Source organism: Sorex fumeus, unplaced genomic scaffold (genome assembly GCF_029834395.1).
Source record: "Sorex fumeus unplaced genomic scaffold, SorFum_2.1 ptg000146l, whole genome shotgun sequence".
Taxonomy (NCBI): domain Eukaryota; kingdom Metazoa; phylum Chordata; class Mammalia; order Eulipotyphla; family Soricidae; genus Sorex; species Sorex fumeus.
Window position 1 is genome coordinate 3,276,470 of NW_026606203.1, and position 22,752 is coordinate 3,299,221.

Consider the following 22,752-nt stretch of genomic DNA (forward strand, 5'->3'; position numbering starts at 1 on the left):
CCTCACATGGTCCTGCTGCAGCTTACCATGCCAAGCCTGGCTCTACCAATGCAGCTCAGCCAACCACTGCCAATTCTTCCCGGTCAACCACTGCATTTTTGTCGGGTTCTGCTAAACCTGCTAAGTCCATTTCAACCAACCCATCTCGACCAGGTTTGCAGAACCCTAGTAGCCGACCTATTCGTCTCCCCACAGCTTCTAGACCTGCTCCCTACAACAGCACCTGGCACTTCTCTCCAGCGTGAACCTCCTCCAGTCTCTGTGAACCAGCGGCAGTCGTCACCCAAAGGTCAGAGTCAGTTTCTCCTCCAAGATTTCCGTTTCCAATCGATTCCATGGAGAAAGCCCAATGTTCCCGAGCCAGTCATATCAAAGCCCATCACCAAAGAGCAGAGACCAGAGCGTGAGGCTATGAAAAGGAAGGCTCAGCAGGAGCGTGAGAACGCTGCCAAACTCACCTCTTTGGGGGAAAGTGTAGTACTTTATTGAGAGGGAAAAGAGATGGACATCTCTCTCTACTATGGCTACGTAATGGGAGTAGCTGGAATGGTAGGTTCCATTTGAGGTACCAGATGGTTTTCCTAGTCAAACACTGACATGCCATACACCATTTATTTATTCTAATATATTTTTTCAAATTAAAGAGATGCTTCATAGTTAATTGTTTGTTAATAAAAATTCTAAATTTTGAGATGCTGCCTATTGTGGTTGTTTTTGGGAGTGGCTGGGGGTCGAAGGATGGGATGGGAAAGAATGGGAAGTTAGAGACAGGAAAAAGGATGAATAGACAAAACTCTACGAAATACAAACTTAGTCCAGGGTTATATAGCCCATCATAGGAGAAATTGCATGGGCCTGATGAAGAGTGGGGTAGGGTCAGAGGAAAAGTATAGCTGACAGGGCATTTGGTCTGCAACCACGAAGGACTCAGTTCATTTCGTGCAGACTTTGATGGTCCCCAGAGACCCACCAGATGTGGAACTTGAGCACAGAGCAGGCAGTAAGACCAGAGTACAGTCAAGTATGCCTATCCCTGGTGTCCTCGAAAAAAAAAATGGGACAAATGGCACAGTCTGCAGTTTTCGGTTAATAGAATACATTTGGAATAGGCTGAGAAAGTCAGATGAGTCTAAGATGACCAGAAGAAAAGTAAAAATTCTTCAATGGACGCTCTGTTTACGTCCCATGGCCACCTTTGGAAAATAACCAAATTTGAGACACATCACTAAAAGGTTTGGGTGGTCTATCAATAAATGATGGCTGGGGATGCGAACACAAACACTGGGGAATAAACCTACCAGATGAGTGATCAACGCCCTGAGAGTCATTTAAGTATGACTCTTAACAGGGACAAAGCCAAGAGAACAGTTGCAGCTTTAAGCCTGAATATCAGCTCCTGGGAAATGCAAAGATAAGTCACATGTCCTCAGGCCCTCTGTTCAGCACCCCTAGCTGCACCATTTCACTTATTCCCAACAATATTCAGAGTTGCTATCATGGTGACACTTTACTAGTGAGTTTCAACAATGCGGTCCACTGCCTTTGTAAGTCTTTGGATTTGTAAACTCCCCAAGTTAGCCAAGCCAGCTTTCAGGAAATTTCTGGTGGGGGGAGCTCAAATTATATTAGCTTGAGGGGCTGGTCTTTGGTCTTCCATGGTTCCTGGTGCCTGTAGCTTTCTCTAAACATCGCTTTTAACTGCAGCTCACAGAAGAACCAACTTTATAAATAGCGTTGTGGTTGCATTGCGGTAGGTACCATACTAAGACATGCGTCCTAGGTCACCACTCCCAAAGCAGTTGGTACCAGTTGACCTTGAGCCTGGAAGGTTGTGGTGGAAAGAGATGGCCCTAGGAGAGTTAATGGGGTGATGGATGGATGGAAAGGAAACCAGGAAGGGTAGGGAAGTAGAAAATTGGTGATCATCATGGAATAGTTTATGGATGTTTTTCAAATAAGTTAAAATATTTTTTGAAAGGAGATTCAAGACAAAAATACGAAAATAAGATAGGTTCCTAAGAACAGGTTACATATAAGACCGAGAGAGCTGAAAGGGCTGGCATTCCTTCTGGAGCTTTCAATCATACCATTTACTAAATATGTTATTTTCACATCACTTAGCTGTGGAGAGGAATAGTGAGAAAAAGAATGCCACCGGAAAAGCAAACTGGGAGACCACCTTCAATAAAACCAGGTGGAAGGTGTTCACATGGATCCCAAGTGCAAATATATGTCAACAAGATCACATATTTAACTAACTCTGCTTGGTACCAGTAACTTCTTTGTTGAATATGGGGGGAAATGAACGCAGTTTCTGATTGACCTGAGACTAACCAGTTAATAGATTTTCCCAGGAAAGGGTAGTTGACTGGCTGCGAACAGAAAAACGTGAAAAGTGTTCTGCTACCTTTAATGTATGCCTGGAGGGAATTGATCCCAGTAATCTCTTAAAACTAACAAGCTTCAACTCTCTTGAAGGAATGTTGTATTCACTGAGGAAAACATGTTGGGAGAAAAGTCTGAACTGATGGGAAAAGAGACAATAAGTGTGAAAGGAGGGCTTGAAATTTGGGTTCCTCTGAAAACAAAGCTTGAAACAACAAGATCTGGGGGTAACATGATATACTGTGATCTGAGCAGGAAAAGAGTGATATCAGGGATGTGAACAAGGGAAATCCAAGTTTAGGAAGACTTAGCTAGCTGACTACTCCATGGTCAACATGGTTCCAAGACTACGAGAAATTACAAGAAATTGACTTTAATTTTCTTTCTTTTATATGGTCAATTACAACCTGAATTCTGTGCCTTCTTCAAGCAGAGTTTTTCTTTCTCAATATTCTGTTCATTTGTGTAAGCATCTTAAACAACTTCTGGATAACAGAATTCTTTGATGAGACTTATTTTTTACTTCAATGGTTAGTTGAGATGACTGAAAACTGGGCCTAAAGAGAAGTTTGTCCTGATTGGTACAAGTAGAGAATGGAGGTCTAGGGATGGAATTAGAGATTATAGGGTACCACATTCAGTTCCTAATAAAACAAGTAAAGGACAGTGTCCCAAATAGATTATTGAAAAAGATATTCATCTCTATTTAACATGTAAATTCAGCATTTTCTATATTCAATTAAAAATGAAAGAATGTTCCTATATTTGGTCTTTTAAAGACATTCCAGGTTGGTTAAGGAAACAAACACTGCCTATGAAATCATAACAACTTAATCATAAAAACCTGATTACGACTTAAATTTACAAGAATGTCAGTGCTAAGAATTATTTCCCTGGATCTCACTAGTGTACATGATAGTCATATGAATACACCTGTGTGGATATATCGCTGGTATCTAATTTAGAGAATAGATATATAGAGATTAGATCACATAGCCGAGTGTGATCTCAACTTTTCTACACACTCCCATGCCCAACACACCCAAAGACTTGTACTAATCCTTATAGATCCATTACTTTTCCTCCTCCCCTCTCCCAGAGTCTATTAAAATTTCTTTTCAAATACTAATGTAATGCGCTTTAGAAAATATTGAGTTAAACTTAATTGTTGTCATTTAGCTTTTAGATAGAGAACAAAGAAAGTCTTATTAAAAGTGTATTTTGGTATTCTTTGAAAATGGTAATAAGTACATTATCATTGAGTCCCTGAATATACATTATATAAAGTATTTTGTGAGGAATTCCCTATACAAATCAGTACTCGAAGAAATAAATGACTTCTCTGAATGAGAATGAACTGGGACATTTCAAAGTATCAATCAGTGAATCAAAGATGAATCATAGCATTCTATAGAAAAAATGATCTTGATGTAATCTAGTCAACACCATTACATTTTTTTCTTATACCAGCTGATAGTGCTTTTAATTTTTTAATTTTTATTTAATTATTTTTATTAGTGAAACACCATGAGGTGCAGTTGTAGACTTACATACCTTTGTGCTTGGGTTTCAGTTATACAAGAATCAAGTACCCATATCTCCACCAGTGCCCATTCTCCACCACCAGGGAACCCAGTGACCCTCCCACCCCCCATCTCCCCCACTCCGTCCCACCTCAGGGCATTCCCTTTTGCTTTTTCTTTGTTTTAGGGTGTTGTGGTTTGCAATGAAGGTCAATACTATTACATTTTCAAAGAAGAACATAGGCCCCTATATGTTCAAGACACTACTACTGTCATGCGGTTCTTCCCAGCATGTACCCTGCTCCAAGCCAGCCCTTTGGAAATATGCTGGGAAGGACAACTGGATGTTCCTTTCCTCACACTGACCTGCAAGACTCTTGCTGATTCTCAGCCACATCAACTATTTCATTTGTTGCCTGATATCACCTTCTGTCCTTTATTTTTTTAAAATATTTGATTTGTTTCTGGAATATAAAGAAAAAAATTAAATGGACGAATAAAACAAAAGCAAAATCAAACCTTTACACTCTGACATCAAAATCGTCCTTATCGGAGGGGATTTAAATGACTGAAATGGGTAGGGGAATGTTGTTAGTTGGTTGTGGACAGTAGCTGGATATTTGACAGTGCATGGAGAATGAATACAGAGTTGCTGAGATGAGGAACCCTGTACTTGAAGTGAATACAGTTTGTAAACTAGTCATCACAATTATATGTCCATATGAAATTTATCTACATATGCTTTGTGCCTTCCTTGCATGTATGTGTTATGCATTCCTTTTTCAGGGCCTCAGAAATGTATCTGAGGGCACTCGGAAAATAGTTGAGCCCCAAGTATGGGGAGAGAAATAGTAAATAACTGGAGGAGGAAGAAATATGAGTTGGAGCTTAAGAGCCGTGTAAGAGGAATATATAGATATGTATGTGTGTATAAATACACATATATATGTATAAATATATATAAGGGCTGGAGCCATAGCACAGTGGGTAAGACATTTGCCTTGCATGCGGCCAAGCTGGGTTCGATTGCTCTGCTCCTCTCAGAGAGCCCGGCAAGCTACTGAGAGTAACCCTCCCTCATGGCAAAGCCTGGCAAGCTACCTGTGAATTATTCGACATGCCAAGAACAGTAACAACAAATCTCACCATAGGGATGTTTCTGGTGCCTGCTCGAGCAAATCAGTGGACAATGGGAGGACAGTGCTACAGTGCTATGGTTAATTCAAACGTTGTTTATGCAAAATTTGAAAGAATCAAATAAATATTCTATAAAACTGATTACACCTATTAAATTAATACAACTTTAAATAGTGTTTAGAAATGAAGTTGAAGAATTTTAAGGCTATAGAAAGATATTGACAATATATCAAGAAACACGTGGATTTTTGAGGAGCAAGAACACGTAGCTGTTGTCCTTTCTTAAGGTTATTTTTTTTGTCTTTAATAGAATATGCTTTCCCTGAGTTTTGTTAATAGCTTCCGTTTTTTAGAAAGCATCATAATAAATTATATTTTTTAAAAAAGTAAAAAAAGTTGTCTTTGTGAGTGGATTCTGTAGGTTTGGAACCTGGGAAGTATTTTCCTATGTAAGTTACATTAAACATGAGAATTATAACAGAAATACCATCTGCAGTACTATTCATAATAGCCAGAAGAAACTATGGTATACCTACACAATTGAATACTACACAGTTGTCAGGAAACTGACATCATGAAATTTGCTTATAAATGGATGTACAGGGAAGAATATCATGCTCAATGAAATCAGTCAGACGGAAAGGGGTATACTGATTGGACTACCCCATTTTTGGATATAAAAAAACAGAAAATGAGACTAATACCCAAGGATAGCAGAAACACAGGCCAGGAGAATTGGTCAATGGTTGGACGCTTGCCACAAGTGCTGAAGGCGAGAATTTGGAATAAAGAAGGGACCGCTCTGACAATGATAGTTGGAAGTGATTACTCTGGGTGAGAACTGAGTCCTGAAAGTAGGTAAAGGAATAAAGGTGAGAATCTCTCACTCTCTGTATTACAATCCATAATGCCCAAAGGATGAGAGAGAGAGAGAGAGAGAGAGAGAGAGGTGCCTGCAATAGTGTAGAGTAAGCAGGCTGTCAGGTGGGGTTTGGGGTTGGGAGAGGGAGTGGTGGGAGAGAAACTGGGGACATTAGCAATGGAACAGTATACTAGTGGAGGTTAGGTGTTAAAATATCCTATGATTGAAACTGAATCATGAAAAGGTTTGTAATATGTGTCTCCTGCAGATTCAATACAAAAATATGCTATTTAGTTTCTACCACCATGACTAACCTATGAATTTGCTGAAATTTATTTTTATCTCCTTGGCTGGCTCATTACATGGATGTCTGTGTGGTAAAACTTTTTCCATTTTATGCGGACTGAAGAGACAAAAATCATAGGGTTGGGACTTCTGGTGGAAGGAGAGAAGAGCACAAAACACCCTGTTGACCACACCTCAGCAGGGTCACCTAACTTGCGTGATGACAGACCTCCTTCACTGATTACTTCTGTTGTAATGTGGAAAAATGAAAAGACTTTGCAGGCAGTCAAGAGGTTGTTTCCTCCAGTTCTCACTATTTTCTTTTCGATTAGAATTGTTTAAAGATTATTTGAAAAATTTGGAGCTTAATGATTTGTTCTTATATATTTCCCCTACATGGTGTCAGTGGGCATTGATCCAGGAAGGCCAGCATGAAAAAGTTGAGGTGTATGTCTTAACCACCAATGCCAACACTACTGTAAGTATGGAATCCAAAGTACAATAGTAAAACTTCAAAATGTGTTTGTCAAGGAAATCGGTGGGAATGCAGGGAGAAATGTGTAATCTGTTGGTGGAAGGATGAAGACACTGGTGGTGTGATTAGAATTGGAGTATTGTATGACAAATCTCCATTATAAATGACTTTGAAAATCAAAATTGCCTAAATTTAAAAAAAAAGAGAAGTCAACTTATATCTATATTTCAAGAAAGCTTGTCTTAGCAAATTTTGGCAGGGAGATCATAGTTGGTAGAAAGAGGGAGAAAGAAAGGGAGATTTGACAGTTGGGAAGAGAAGCCTGGATATCATGGAAGAGATGAAAGCTGATCTTAGAAGATTTGGAGCCATCAGAGTTTAGTGAGTTAAATGGTGAGATCATTGCAGTTTAGATACTTAAAGAGTGAGATTGGTTTCAGTCATCAGCACTGTATATATAGAAAGAGTTCAAAGACCTCACAGATATTCAGGCTATAATATCTAACAAGGGAAGCGTTTTTTTCCTGAAGCAATATGTAAGGAAAATATATTGCCAGGAAAATGATAAAAAGTTGGTTCTCTTTTTCACAGATTAATACATTAGAGATGAAAACTTTTATACAAAGGAATCTATCATCTTGTCCTGTTGCTCTGTTTTCTTGTCTTCATTCCATTCTCCACCATGACCCTACCTAATCAGGGCTCGCCACATTTCTCAGCAGTATCACCACATAGCCTAAGAGCATGTGTTAACTGTCGGTAGCTCACACTCTCATGATTGCCCCCAATCCAAGCCAGAGCCATCCTTCTGAAACCATGGATATTTGCTGAAGGCCCGTTCTTTCTTGAAGTGGCAGTCATGGTTTACCTCTTCATAATCATTGTGTTTACAAATTTAGATGAATGTCACTATACTAGTGACAGGGATTTTCCAAACTATGGTAAGCATAAACATTTCCCTTTCCCCCACGAATTTTGGGCTAGTTATTTTCTATCCACTGCAAATTATTTGTGATAATGAGGAAACAGAACTGAACTAAAAACAGGGACATTTGTCAATTTAGTGCCATGACTAATCAGTCTTAGTATAAGTATATATTTCTAGAAAAAAAAAAGCAGAAGTAAAGGAGTTGGTTTCTAGCAAAGAATCCCAAACCTCTGCCAAGAAATCCTTTGAAAATAAAAATTCTGACTATGTACTGAACATGATTGGCACTCAATGCCTCTTTTGCAGACCACAACACCCGAAAGGAGAGAGATAAAAAAAGGGAATGCCCTGCCACAGAGGCAGGGTTGGATGGGGGGTATTGGTGTGGGAGGGATACTGGAATCCATGGTGGTGAAAAATGGGCACTGGCGGAAGAATGGGCGTTTGATCATTGTATAATCGAAACCCAAGCACAAAAATTTGTAAATGTACAACTGTACATCATGGTGTTTCACTAATAAAAATTTAAAAAAAAATAAAGTAAAATTTTTTTTGTCTGTGAGAGATCAGCAGATGGGAACCTGAGTGAAGCAAAAGATTAAATTGATTGACTTTTATTTTTCCTTGAGTGTATAAATTTGATTTTGGAGTCAATTTATATGAGAGTTCATCAAGACACAGAAATTTTTAGCGCTTCTCTTGTTTAAAAGTATAGTGATAGACCATATCTCGATCTATCATGATTTTTATTTCTGATAGTTTGACACAAAAGATACGTCAAAATCATAGATAAATGTAAATTATTTAAATACTTTTTTGATTATGTAAAATTACCTTATAGAATTACATTATAGAATTTCATAAATTTTAGGATTGTGCAGAATCAACGTGCATGTATCATATTACACTCACTACTGAAAGGCCTACTCTGTCATTCACCATTGTTCAGTTTTTCCACTTTGATTAAACTTTTCGATCTGGTAACTAAATAGTCTCATAGTTCTAAAGTTTGTTTTTATTGCTTTGAAAAGATCAAAATTATGCAATTTTCAACATTGGATGAAACTAGAGGATATCATGCATGTAAAGTTAGCCTTAAGGAAATGAACAGATACAGAGAGATTTTTCTCATATGTGGGATGTAAAGAAACACAGCAAGGTAGAAACAAAGGTTCAAGAGCAATGTAAGGGGAGAACTGATCCACACAATTGAGTCAGGGGATTGAGAGTGAGGGATTCTGGGGGATTGGGGGAGAGGGAGGGTTTATTCTTTGAGAGAATGAGGAGTGTCATGTTGGAATTATGTGTATTAGAAACCATTACTAATTGAATTATAAATCATAGAATATAAATAATGTTTTAGACGTTTGTCTGTCTCATTTTATTCTATTAATTTGTTTTCTCTATATGTCACGTATGCCTGAATTTGTAGGAAACCTATCTTTCTCTGCCTGGTTTTTGTCACTAAACATAATTTCCACATGTTATCCATTTTATATACAAATAATAAGAAGATTTCACTTCATACAACTGAGTAGTATTCCATTGCTTTACCACCTTTCATTTTCAAAATTTGTGGTTTAAAAGATACAAATACTGGTTTTAACAATGCTCTGGTGTTTTAAAATTTTTAGTTTAGTGAAGCTAAATAGATTTTACTGAAAAACACTCAGAAATTTGTGAAACAGGTGTGGGGTGGAATGAAATATTTGTTCAAGTGAGAACTGTCATTTAACAAAGCAAGCAAAGAGAGACATAGAGAAAGAGAGCACGGTATTTCTTCTAATGAGAACAAAAGCTTGAGGACCAAGCCTGCTCTGGTAGTTTAGGAATAAGAACTTGAAGTGGTATGAACTTAACTTGTGCACTTTACGGGAGAACTTGAGTGAAACTATTAGAAGTACTTTCAGGAGCATGATAAACTGGAGACTGCACTTGGAGTGAGGTGGGTAGAGAGTTCTTTGGGGAGATCCGAACTATGGAGAACAGTAATATTATAACATTAATGATAGTATCTTACCGTGGGATTCCAAAAAAATCTGTAACAGTGGCGTCAGAAATGATAACATCCTTAGGTATTTGGATTTCCTGTGGAAACAACAGGAAAGCTGAGTTTTTGCTCTGGATGCCTCCACCTGAAACAAGGTCAAGAAATCATGTATGAAAAATTCCAAGTTACATGGATCAAGGATTCTGATCCCAGTGGAAGGCTAACTTTCGGGTGGACAATTTCTACTGATGGCCTGATGTAGATTCTGATCCTGGGATACGTAACAGAAAGGAGGTAGTGACAGGTATCCTCAGAAGTGAAGCCTCTGAGACAGAATTCATTCATGACAACTTATGGGTTATCAAAGTTTGCTCATGGCTGCTACCATTATAACATGCCATTCAATGGTTCTGTGGTTTCAATTTACTGTATCAATGTAAAGATGAAGTTTCTATATGGAAGGTAAAAATCTGAGGCCCTCAGGATGATGAATTATGGGGAGGGGGGGAGCTGGAGTGATAGTACAGCAGGTAGGGCATTTGCCTTGCACACGGCATACCCAGGTTAGATTCCCAGCATCCTGTATGGTCCCCCCAAGCACCGTGAGGAGTAATTCCTTAGTGCAGAGCCAGGAATAACCACTGTGCATCGCCACGTGTGACCCAAAAAAGCAAGAAAATGATGATCTGGGATTGATCCTTAGCATTGCAAACAGCATTATTTTTTAATTTTTATTTTCTTTTTTTCTTTCTTTCTTTCTTTCTTTCTTTCTTTCTTTCTTTCTTGCTTGCTTGCTTGCTTTTTTGTTTCCCTTAGCTTTAATGTCATGAAGGGATCTTCCCACATTTTTCTCCATATATCTTAAGAATTCAGGTATGATAGTGAGGTCTTTAATACATTTGATCTGACTTTGCGCCTGGCAATATAAAGAGGTCTGAGTTCATTTTCTTTGAATGTTGCTGTCCAGTTTTCCCAGCACCAGTTGCTGTAGAGACTTCCTAGCTCAACTTCTTATTTCTTGAGCATTTATGAAAGATTAGGTAATAATAATCTGAGGGCCAGCTTCAAGATATTAGACTATATTCCATTGATCTGAGGCCTGTCTTTATCTGAATATCATGGTATTTGGATGACTACAACTTTGTAGTAGGGATTGAAGTTGGGGAAGGTGTTCCCTTCTTCTTTTTACCAAAGATTGCTTTAGCTCTTCATGGGAGTTTATGGTTCTGTATGAGTTTCAAGAGTGTTTAATCTATTTATTTGAAAAATGTTATGTGTATCCTTATAGAAAGTGCATTAAATCTTTATAGAGCTTTGGTGTGTGTTGCCATTTTGACAGTGTTAAACCTCTCAATCCATGAGCATGGGATGTGATTCCATTTCCTCATATACTCTCTTATTTGTGAAGTAGTGTTTTGTAGGGTTTTTTTTCCCTTTATTTTATTTTATTTTTTTAAAGTTGTAGATTTACAATTTTTTGTGGTTTGGTTTCAATTATACAATGATCAGATACCCATCCCTCCACCAGTGCCCATTTTCCACCACCATGGATAATATCCCTCCCACCCCCATCCCCCTATCCCCCCTGTCTCTGTGGCAGGGCACTCCCCTGTGTTCTCTCTCTCCTTTTGGGTGTTGTGGTCTGCAAAAGAGGCATTGAGTGGCAAACATGTTCAGTCCATACTCTACTTTCGACATGCATCTCCCCTCCTGGGAGGATCCTCCAAACATACTTTATTTGGTGCTCCCTTCTCTATCTGAACTGCCCTTTCCTCTAGGATACCTGGCTGGCCTCTAAGTTATGGAGTAATCCTCCTGGTGCTGATCTCAGCTATTCTTGGGTATTAATCTCATACTTTGTTACTTTATATCCCCCAGATGAATGCAATCTTTCTATGTCTATCCCTCTCTTTCTGACTCATTTCGCTTAGCATGATACTTTCCATATTGTACCACTTGTATGTAAAGTTCATGACTTCATCTTTTCTAAGAGCTACATAGTACTCCATTGTGTAGATGTACCAAAGTTTCTTTAACCAGTCATCTGTTCTTGGGCATTCAGGTTTCTTCCAGTTTCTGGCTATTGTAAAGAGTGCTGCAATGAACAAACAAGTGCAGATGTCACTTCGACTATACATTTTTGCCTCTCTGGGATATATTCCCAGGAGTGGTATTGCTGGGTCAAATGGGAGCTCAATTTCTAATTTTTTGAGAATCGTCCATACTGTTTTCCAGAAGGGCTGAACCAGTGGACATTCCCACCAACAGGGAGGGAGTGTCCCTTTCTCGCCACATCCACGCCAGCAGCGGTTGCTTTTGTTCTTTTTTTTTTTTCCCCCTTTATTTTATTTTATTTTTTTTAAAGTTGTAGATTTACAATTTTTTGTGCTTTGGTTTCAATTATACAATGATCAGATACCCATCCCTCCACTGGGCCAGTCTCTGAGGTGTGAGATGGTATCTCATTGTGGTTTTGATCTGCATCTCCCTGATGATTAATGATGTAGACCATTTTCTCATGTGCTTTTTTGCCATTCGGATTTCTTCTTTGAGAAAGTTTCTGTTCATTTCATTGCCCCATTTTTGGATGGGGTTGGATGTTTTCTTCTTGTGGAGTTTAACCAGTATTCTGTATATCCTGGATATCAACCCCTTGTCAGATGTGTATTCGGTGAATATCCTTTCCCATTCTGTAGACTGTCTTTGTATTTTGGTCACTGTTTCTTTGGAGGTGCAGAAGCTTCTTAGTTTAAGATAGTCCCATTTATCTATCTATGTTTTCACTTGCTCAGCCAGTGGCGTGGCATCTTTGAAGATACCATTAGCTTTAATGTCATGGAGGGTTTTGCCAAATTTATCTTCAGTGTACCTTATGGTTTCTGGTCTGATGTTGAGGTCTTTAATCCATTTTGATCTTACTTTTGTACATGGTGTTAGGCAGAGTTCTGAGCCTATTTTTTTGCATGTAGCCGTCCAGTGATGCCAACACAATTTATTAAAGAGGCTTTCCTTACTCCACTTCACATTACTTGCACCTTTATCAAAGATTAGATGAGCATATGATTGAGGAGAGATGTCATTGTATTCAACCCTGTTCCATTGGTCTGCAGTTCTGCCTTTGTTCCAGTACCATGCTGTTTTAATTATTACTGCTTTGTAGTACAGTTTGAAGTTCGGGAGGTTGATTCCTCCCATTTTCTTTTTCCCAAGAATTGCTTTAGCTATTCGTGGGGGCTTATTGTTCCATATAAATTTCAAGAGTGTTTGCTCCATTTCTTTGAAGAATGTCATGGGTATCCTTATAGGGATTGCATTGAATTTATACAATGCTTTCGGTTGTATTGCCATTTTGACAATGTTAAGTCTCCCGACCCATGAGCAGGGGATATCTTTCCATTTCCTCATGTCCTCTTTTATTTCCTGAAGTAGCGTTTTGTAGTTTTCTTTGTACAGGTCCTTTACTTCCTTAGTTAAGCTGATTCCTAGGTACTTGATTTTCTGGGGCACAATTGTGAATGGGATTGTTTTTTTCATGTTGCTTTCTTCTCTCTCACTGTTTGCGTATAGGAAAGCCATGGACTTTTGGGTATTGATTTTATAACCTGCAACTTTACTATACGAGTCTATTGTTTCTAGGAGTTTTTTGGTGGAAGTTATTGGGTTCTCTAAATAGAGTATCATATCATCTGCGAATAGTGAGAGCTTGATTTCTTCCTTTCCTACCTGAATGCCCTTAATATCTTTTTCCTGCCTAATCGCTATTGCAAGTACTTCCAGTACTATATTGAACAGCAGTGGAGAGAGTGGGCATCCCTGTCTCGTCCCTGATCTTAGAGGGAAGGCTCTCAGTTTTTCCCCATTGAGGATGATGCTTGCTGTAGGCTTGTGGTAGATGACTTTAATTATGTTGAGGAAGGTCCCCTCTATACCCATTTTGGCTAGGGTTTTCATCATAAAGGGGTGCTGGATCTTATCAAATGCTTTCTCTGCATCTATTGATATGATCATATGCTTTTTATCTTTTCTTTTGTTGATATGGTGGATTATGTTGATTGATTTCCGAATGTTAAAACATCCTTGCATCCCTGGGATGAATCCTACTTGGTCATGGTGTATGATCTTTTTGATGAGTAGTTGGATTCTATTTGCTAGTAGTTTGTTGAGGATCTTTGCATCTGTGTTCATCAGGGATATTGGCCTGTAATTCTCTTTCTTTGTGGTATCTCTGTCTGCTTTTGGTATCAGTGTGATATTTGCTTCGTAGAAACTGTTCGGAAGTGTTTTTGATATTTCAATTTCGTGGAAAAGCTTAAAGAGCATCGGGAGTAAGTCCTCTTTAAAGATTTGGAAGAATTCACTAGTGAATCCATCCGGGCCAGGACTTTTGTGCTTGGGGAGACTTTTTATTACCATTTCAATTTCCTTTATGGTGATAGGTCTGTTCAGGTATTCCAGGTCTTCTTGATTCAGCCTTGGGAGTCTGTAGGAGTCTAGGAATTTATCCATTTCCTCGAGGTTTTGATGTTCCGTGGCATAAAGCTTCTCAAAGTACTCCCTGAGGATCCTCTGAATTTCTGTGGTTTATGTTGTAATGACCCCCTTTTCGTTTCTGATTAGGTTTATTAGGGTTTTCTCTCTCCCTGTCTCTGTGAGTTTTGCTAGAGGCTTATCGATCTTGTTAATTTTCTCGAAGAACCAGCTTTTGGTTTCATTGATCTTTCGGATTGATTTTTGGGTTTCCATCTCGTTAATTTCTGCTCTCAGTTTTATTATTTCCTTTCTCCTGTTCGGGTTGTGCTCCTTTTTTTGGTCCTTCTCCAAGCTCTTAAGCTGTGAGGTTAGGTTACTTATGTGTGCTCGCTCCTCCTTCCTGAGGAATGCTTGTAGAGTTATAAACTTTCCTCTTAACACAGCCTTTGCTGTGTCCCATAAGTTTTGGTAACTCGTGTTCTCATTTTCATTCTTTTCTAGGAATCTTTTGATTTCCTCTTTGATTTCCTGTCTAATCCACTCGTTGTTCAATAGTGCGCTGTTTAATTTCCAGGTGTTTGATTTAGTTTTCTGTTTTTGTGTGTGATTTACTTCTAATTTCAGCGCATTATGGTCTGAGAAGATTGTTGATACAATCTCTACCTTCTTAATTTTATGGAGGCATGTTTTGTGGCTCAGCATGTGGTCTATCTTGGAGAATGTTCCATGTACGCTTGAGAAGAATGTGTATTCAGCTTTTCATGGATGAAGTGTCCTGTATATATCTACTAAGTCCCTTTCTTCCATCGTTTCCCTCAAATGAAGTATGTCCTTGCTAAGCTTGAGTCTGGTTGATCTATCAAGAGGTGACAAAGCAGTGTTGAAGTCTCCCACTAGTATTGTGTTGCTATTGATGTCTTTTTCCAAATCTATGAGTAGTTGTTTTAAGTACTTTGCTGGTCTCTCATTAGGTGCATATACATTTATTATTGTAAGTTCTTCCTGTTGTACAGATCCTCTGATCAATAAGAAATGGCCTTCACTGTCTCTTATGACCTTCCTCACTCTGAAATCGATGTGGTCTGATATAAGGATGGCTACCCGAGCTTTTTTATGGGAGCTGTTTGCCTGTAGGATTGTTTTCCAGCCTTTGACTCTGAGTCTGTGTTTGCTTTGACTATTGAGATGCGTTTCTTGCAGGCAGCAGAATGTTGGGTTCAATTTTCTAATCCATCCTGCCACTCTATGTCTTTTAATTGGTGCGTTTAGCCCATTGACATTGAGAGAGATTATTGTTATGGGATTTTGTCCCATTGTTCTGTTAAAGTTTGGTGTATTTGAGAGGCCTTTCTTGCCTTAAAGTAGCCCATTTAGTTGTTCTTGTAACCATGGTTTTGAGTCTATGAAGTTCCTGAGCTGTTGTTTGTCTGTGAAACTGTGTGTTGTTCCTTCTATTATGAATGAGAGTCTTGCTGGGAAAAGTATTTTTGGGGAGGCATTTATTTCATTGAGTTTTTTTACTATGTCCCACCACTGTTTTCGGGCCATGAGGGTTTCATCAGAAAAATCAGCTGTGAATTTTAAGGATGCTCCTTTGTAAGAGATTTCTTTCTTCGATCTTGCTGCTTTCAGAATTTTGTCTCTGTCTAAGGTTTTGGTCATTTTGATCAGAATGTGTCTTGGGGTATTTTTATTCGGATTTCTTCTAGCTGGTACCCTTCGGGCCTCCTGAATGTGGTCACAAGTTTTCTTCAGCTCTGGAAATGTTGTAGCAATGATTTCTTTGACAGTTTCTTCTTCATCGAGGTTTTCTTCCTTTCCCTCTGGGACTCCAATAATTCTTATGTTACCCCTCTTGGCTTCATCCCGATCTTCTTTTGCCATCTGTTTCCCGAATTGTGAGTCTCTTTTCCATTTTCTGCTCTTTTCTGGAGAGTCTCTGAACTTCATCTTCGAGCTCACTGATTCTGTTCTCAGCCGCTCTTACTCTGCTGCTGAGGCCTTCTACTGAGCTTTTCAATTCGCCTACGAGATTTTTCAGGTCTGACATTTCTGATTGCATTTTCTTCATTTCTGCCTTTAGAGCCTCTTGTCTTCTATTGGCATTGTTTTCCATTGTTTCTTTTAATTCCCTAAGCATCCTAAGTAGCTCCCTTCTGAATTCCTTGTCAGAGAGGTTGTCTAACACTACAGTACTGTTGGTGTCATCTGGGCTCGACTCTTCAATATGAAAGTTTGGTGGGCTTTTGCGTTTCTTTACCATTGTGAGAGGTGTGGTTTAGTCCTTCACGTTCACTGTTACTATTCTGCTTGATATGCAGTGTGAGTTAAGATAGGCTTATGAGTTATTGGGTACTGTGTTTCTAGTGGCTGAGCTAAAATAGAGAAGTTTCCATCTAAGAAGTTAGCTTATGGTTCCTATGGCATATGTAGTGGGAAAATATTTCGTGGCCACTACAGCAGCCGCGGCTCCTGAAAGAGTCCCTGGCACTGGGCGAGGAGTTGGGAAGGTCTCCTGTTTGGAATTGGAGCCGTTCAGCTTTGTTGCCCAGAGCTGGGCCTCTGTGCCCGTCCCACGCAGATCAGGAGTTGAAAACCGGCTGTCTAGGGGCTGTTTCTAGCTGCGCGTGCCCAGAAAGGGACCCAGGCCCTTGGGGGCGGGCTGTACCTGTTGGAATTGCAGCCTTTCAGCTTTGTTGCCCAGAGCTGGGCCTCTGTGCCCGTCCCACGCAGATCAGGGGTTGAAAACCGGCTGTCTGGGGGCTGTTTCTAGCTGTGCGTGCCCAGAAAGGGACCCAGGCCCTTGGGGGCAGGCTGTACCTGTTGGAATTGCAGCCGTTCAGCTTTGTTGCCCAGAGCTGGGCCTCTGTGCCCGTCAGGTTTTTTTTTTTTTTTTTTGGTATAGTTCCTTAACCTTTTTAGTTGATTCTATTATACTCTATTTTCTGAGGTATTATTGTGAATGGGATTGTTTTTCTCTATCTCTTTTTTCTCTTTCATTATTAATATATGGGAAAGCCATGTAGTACCAGATATTGATTTTGTAATATGCTACTTTACTAAACAAATCTATTGTTCCCAGGAGCTTTTTTGGAGAATCTTTGGGATTTTCTAAGTATAATATCATGTTATCTCCAAATAGTAAAAGCTTGAGTTCTTCCTTTTTTATATGGATGCCCTTGATATCTTTTTTTTTTTTTACCAAAATCATATGGCAAGTAGTTCAAGTACTATGAAGAATAGGAATGTTGAGAGTGGGTAACTTGTTTTGTGCCTGATTGTATTCTGGAATTCTATTTCATTGATTTCTGCTCCAAGCCTTTGGTTTTTCCCCGTTGAGAATAATACTTGCTGTGGGTTTGTGGTAATTTGCTTTGACTAGATTGAGGAAACTACTTTCAACTCCCATTTTGTTGAGAGTTTTTCATCATGAATGGGTGCTGGATCTAATCAAATGCTTTATCTACATCTATTGATATGATCATATGACTTTTATCTTTATTTTATTGAGATGGTGTATTCTGTTGATTGACTAGAGAATGTTAAGCCATCCTTGCATCCCCAAGCTAAACCTACTTGGTCATAGTGTGTGATCTTTTGTTGAGTTTCTAGATTCTCTTTGCTGGTATTTTCTTGAAAATTTTTGTATCTGTATTCACAAAGGAAAAAGGTGTGCAATTTTCTGTTTTTGTGGTGTCTCTGTCGATTTGAGTATTAGGGTGATCTTTGCCTCATAGAAACTATTTGGGAGTATTTATGTTTCTTCAATTTCCTGGAAAATCTTAAAAATGTTGGAAGCAGTTCCTCTTTAAAGGTTTGAAATAGTTCACTATTGAATCCATCTGGGCCCTGGATTCTGTTTGGGGGTATAATTTTGACCATCATTTCAATTTCCTTGGTAGTGATAGGTTCAAGTATTCCAAATCTTCTTGGTTCAGCCTTGGGAGGTAATTGGAATCCAATAACTTATCAATTTATTCAAGATTCTCTCATTTCCTGCTGCAAAGATTCTCAAAATAATCTCTGATGATCCTATGGATTTCTGTACTTTCTATTAGGATACTCCCCTTTGCATTTCTGATTCGATTTATTAGAATTCTTTCTCTTTGTTTCTTTGAGAGGCTTCTCATGGTTTATTGATCTTATTTATTTTCTCAAAGAACCAGTTTTTGTTCTTATTGGTCTTCTGGATTGTATTTTGGGATTCTAGCTCATTGATGTCTGGTACAAGTTTTATTATTTCCTTCCTCCAGCCTAGTTTGGACTACTTTTGTTGGTTATTTTCCAAAATCTTTTTTTTTAATTTTTTTTTTATTTTTTTTATTTATTTATTGAATCACTGTGGGAAAGGTTACAAAGCTTTCAGGTTTAGGTCTCAGTCATGCAAATATGAAACACATTTCCCTTTACCAATACTTATTTTTTACCATGAAGAACCCCAATAAAACCCCACCCCCCACCCCTCCCCGTCCCTGTGAGGCAGATGAATTCTAGTTAACACTCTATCTGCTTTGATTAGATTCATTGTTTCAATAAAAGATTCACCACTATTATTTAGAGTTTACACCCCCCCCCCAAATCAGACATGCTGAAAAAGCATTGTGAAGTGATTTGCTTTCTACAGCTGGGTTCAAGAATTAAATGTTGGTTTTGGATTTCTGCTATTTTACCTATTGACCCTGGAAGTATTTCTACTGAAAGTCAGATAGTTAAGAAATTGGTTTCTGTGTTCTGGAGTCGTGGCCGTGCTGGAGAGCCGCTCGCGGGGGGCAACCTGTGGCCTCGGTAGGGCGTGAAGGGCGGAGCGAAACGCCCCCCTTCCCATGAGGTTTTAGTCGCCCCCACACTCCCGGCTCATACCTGCTGTCCACAAGGCTCCCATGTGGCCGCCATCTTTCTTTCCAGAGAGGAGAGGGCGAATGGGGCAACACCCTTTCCCCTCCAGCAGACTTGATGGCCTGGATCAATGCATAGTCCGTTCACTTTTCTGCTCCAAGCGGCTGGGTTCTGCATTAAGTCCTTGTGCTTCTGGGGCCATGGCTGTGCTGGAGAGCCGCTCGTGGGGGGCAACTGGTGACCTCGGTAGGGCGTGAAGGACGGACCGGAACACCCCCCTTCCCATGAGGTTTTAGTCGCCCCCACACCCCCGGCTCATACCTGCTGTCCACAAGGCTCCCATGTGGCTGCCATCTTTCTTTCCAGAGGGAGGAGGGCGGAAGGAAGCAACACCCTTTCCCCTCTGGGCAGAAATGATTGCCTGGATTAACGCATAGTCCTTTCACTTTTCTGCTCCAAGCTGCTGAGTTCTGCATTAAGCCCTTGTGCTTCTGGGACTGTGGCCGTGCTGGGGAGCCGCTCGTGGGGGGCAACTGTTGACCTCGGTAGGGCGTGAAGGACGGACCGGAACGCCCCCCTTTTCGTGAGGTTTTAGTCGCCCCCCCACACCCCCGGCTCATACCTGCTGTCCACAAGGCTCCCATGCGGCCGCCATCCTTCTTTCCAGAGAAGAGAGGGCGAATGGGGCAACACTCTTTCCCCTCTGGGCAGAAATGATGGCCTGGGTTAACTCATCGTCCGTTCACTTTTCTGCTCTAAGCTGCTGGGTTCTGCATTAAGTCCTTGTGTTTCTGGGGCTGTGGCCGTGCTCCAAACTTAACTCTGATTTTCAGGGAGAGAGATTGGGTGGTTTACTTCTCATTGATCACTTTGTATATAGAGAGATGTCCACGCGGCCGCGCGGTTTTGAGAAAAAGTCCTCATTCCCGCATACTCGAGCTGTGTTTGTAGAGGCTTCTGGTCACCGGGGTTCCATCTGGGGGAGGCGGGATGCGGCACCTACTCCATCTGGAACTTGCCGGTGGTCTCGGCTCTTTTTGGAACCTGTTTTTTCTTTTTTTTTTTCCTCCGGGATCCCGCACCCTCCATGTGTTCTTTCTCTTATGCTGAACGCTTCAAAGATGGCGCTGGGGGGCGGGCTGTGGGCGTGACTTCCGGGATCAGAGGTTACCTGGGAGGTGCAGTCCGGCAGATTTGAGGAAAAGTCCTCGTTCCCGCATACTCGAACTGTGTTTGTAGAGGATTCTGGTCACCGGGTTCCATCTGGGGGGGGGGGGGGGCGGGATGCGGCACCTACTACATCTGGAACTTGCCGGTGATCTCGGCTCTTTTTGGAACCTGTTTTTTCTTTTTTTTTTTTTCCTCCGGGATCCCGCACCCTCCATGTGTTCCTTCTCTTATGCTGAACCTATTTTCCAAAACCTTGAGCTCTAATTTATTCAGGTAGGCCCTTTCTTTCTTCCTGATGAAATCTGGCAGAGCTATAATCTTTCCTCTTAACACTGCTTTTGCTGTGTCCCACAAGTTATGGTAGCTCGTGTCCTCATTCTCATTTGTTTATGGAAAGTTTTTATTTCCTCTTTGATTTCTTCTCTAAGCCAACGGTTGTTCATTACTTCCCTTAAAGAAAATATTTCCTTGCTGAGCTTCAGTCTGTTTGATCTATCGAGAAGTGACAAAGAAGTGTTGAAATCTACTACTAGTATTGTGTTGCTATCAATGTTTTTCTATAAGATTATTAGAAGTTGTTTTAACGTATTTTGCTGGTCTGTCATTAGGATCATATACATTGAGGAAGGTGAGTTCTTTCTGATGTACATATCCCATGATCATTAAGAAATGACCTTCACTGTCTCTGATAACCTTTAGCCTGAAGTCCATGTGGTCTGATACTAGTATGGCCACTCCAGCTTTGTGGAGGTGATGTTTTCTTGAAAACGTGTTTCCCAGCCTTTTACCTTTAGCCCATGGGTGCTTTGATTGTTCAGACATATTTCTTGCAGGAAGCAGAATGTTGGGTTCAGTTTTCTAATTCATCTTCCTATTCTGTGCCTCTGAATTGGCACATTTAGTCCATTGACATTGAGAGAGATTGTTGTTTTGGGGATTTGTGCTCTCTTTATGTAGAATTTTAGTACTTCTGGGGATTGTCTTACCTTAAAGTAGACCTATTCATTCTTCTTGCAACAAAATTATGGAATGCTTTACAAGTTTGCATGTTATCTCTGTGCAAGGACCATGCTCATCATTGTATCATTTAAATTTTAGTATATGTGTTATCAAACCTCGTAGGAGTTAATTTTTCCATATTTTTCGCTTCTTATTACTTTGAGTGTTGTCCTTCCTCACTCCTATGGCAGACAATGATTCCTAATCAAGGAATGTATTTCAAAGCAGCATGCATAAATAGATTTAGAACTTTAATGTCCCAGAAATAAAAATATGGTTTTTACTATATTATCGTTTACCATACCCTAGGCATCAGTTTTACAAAATAATTCTTTTGGAAGATGGTATATGAGTTTGATTAATGTTGTTCCCTGAATCCTTCATTAAGAACATTAAAATAGAGCCTTTTGCTGTTCTCACCTCAGTCCTGTGTACATCTCCAGGAAAAGGTGGATGGTGTTGTCTGCACTTTGACCACCTTGAATGTATGTAGGATTTTTCTCCTGAAGGATGAGGTGAGGATTATATTGATGATTTCATTCCACCTTATTACAAGTTCAACTTGAACGGAAGGTGAGACTCATGAGGCTCCTATAAAGGACAGAACAAAGGGTCTCAGTGAAGTTTAATGGCCAACTCACATTAACAACATAGATGACTCAAAGTAACCTGTGTGCATTTTTGTGTATAGTGAGTTTCATATCTACTGATAGTGATTCTCAGTCATGACACATGGGCAAAACAGACCTGTAATTAAAAATCTAGTTCTCTGAGCAGAGTGGGGTCTCTGAGGTGATTGAACAAGTGTGTAGTAATTTATTACTAAGCACATAAGTATTTTGAATGATTTGTACTTTTCGATCTAAAATTAATTCCAAATATGTCTAAAATGACAGTGTTCTGACCTCGCACATGGCTTTCCTCACCGAGGACCCTTGGAGGTGCCGGGGTGAATTTCCCTCACCGACCTGATTAGAGCCCCGGCAGCTGAAGACCTCTGCAACAAGCCATAGGTACGCTTAAGACCACCCTTCCCAAGCTTGAAGGAGCCTCATGCATGAAGGAACTGAAAGAGGAACCCAGATGTGCGGGACTGGGGGATGAGAACTCCATGGCTGCTCAGATCAAGACTGTGCCCCCTCCTTCCAGATCCCCCATCTTCTAATAATTAAGTGCTACAACCACGAACTGCCCCTGGATCCATGTAATGCCATCAATGGCCAACATCCAGAGACTGGATCTTATTTAGAAGACAGCAACTCTGATTGTCCAGTTCTCACTCTCAGAGGACCTGGTAGGCTTCTGTGAGTATTTTGCCCGCATGGCGGAGTCTTTGTTTCTGGTCACTGTTTCTTTTGAGGTACAGAAGCTGCTTAATTTAAGATAGTCCCCTTTGTTTTTCTCTGTTTCCAGTTGCTTGGCAAGTGGCGTGTTATATTTGAAGATACCTTTAGTTTCAATGTCGTGGAGGGATTTGCCGACCTTGTCATCAATGAACCTGAGGGATTCTGGTCTGATGTTGAGGCCTTTGACCCATTTTTATCTGACTTTTGTGCATGGTGTTAGGTAGAGGTCTGAGCCATTTTTTTTGCATGTAGCTTTCCAGTTTTTTCTGCAACGTTTGTTCAGGAGGACTCTCTTGATCCACTTCACATTTCTTGCTCCCTTATCAAAGGTTAGATGATTATATAT

At 40.1% G+C, this 22,752-nt stretch overlaps 1 pseudogene; it reads right to left on the minus strand.

The window, feature by feature from the left end:
• Positions 1–21,079: 21,079 nt before the first annotated feature.
• Positions 21,080–21,179, minus strand: LOC130016097 (uncharacterized; annotated as a pseudogene).
• Positions 21,180–22,752: the final 1,573 nt, after the last annotated feature.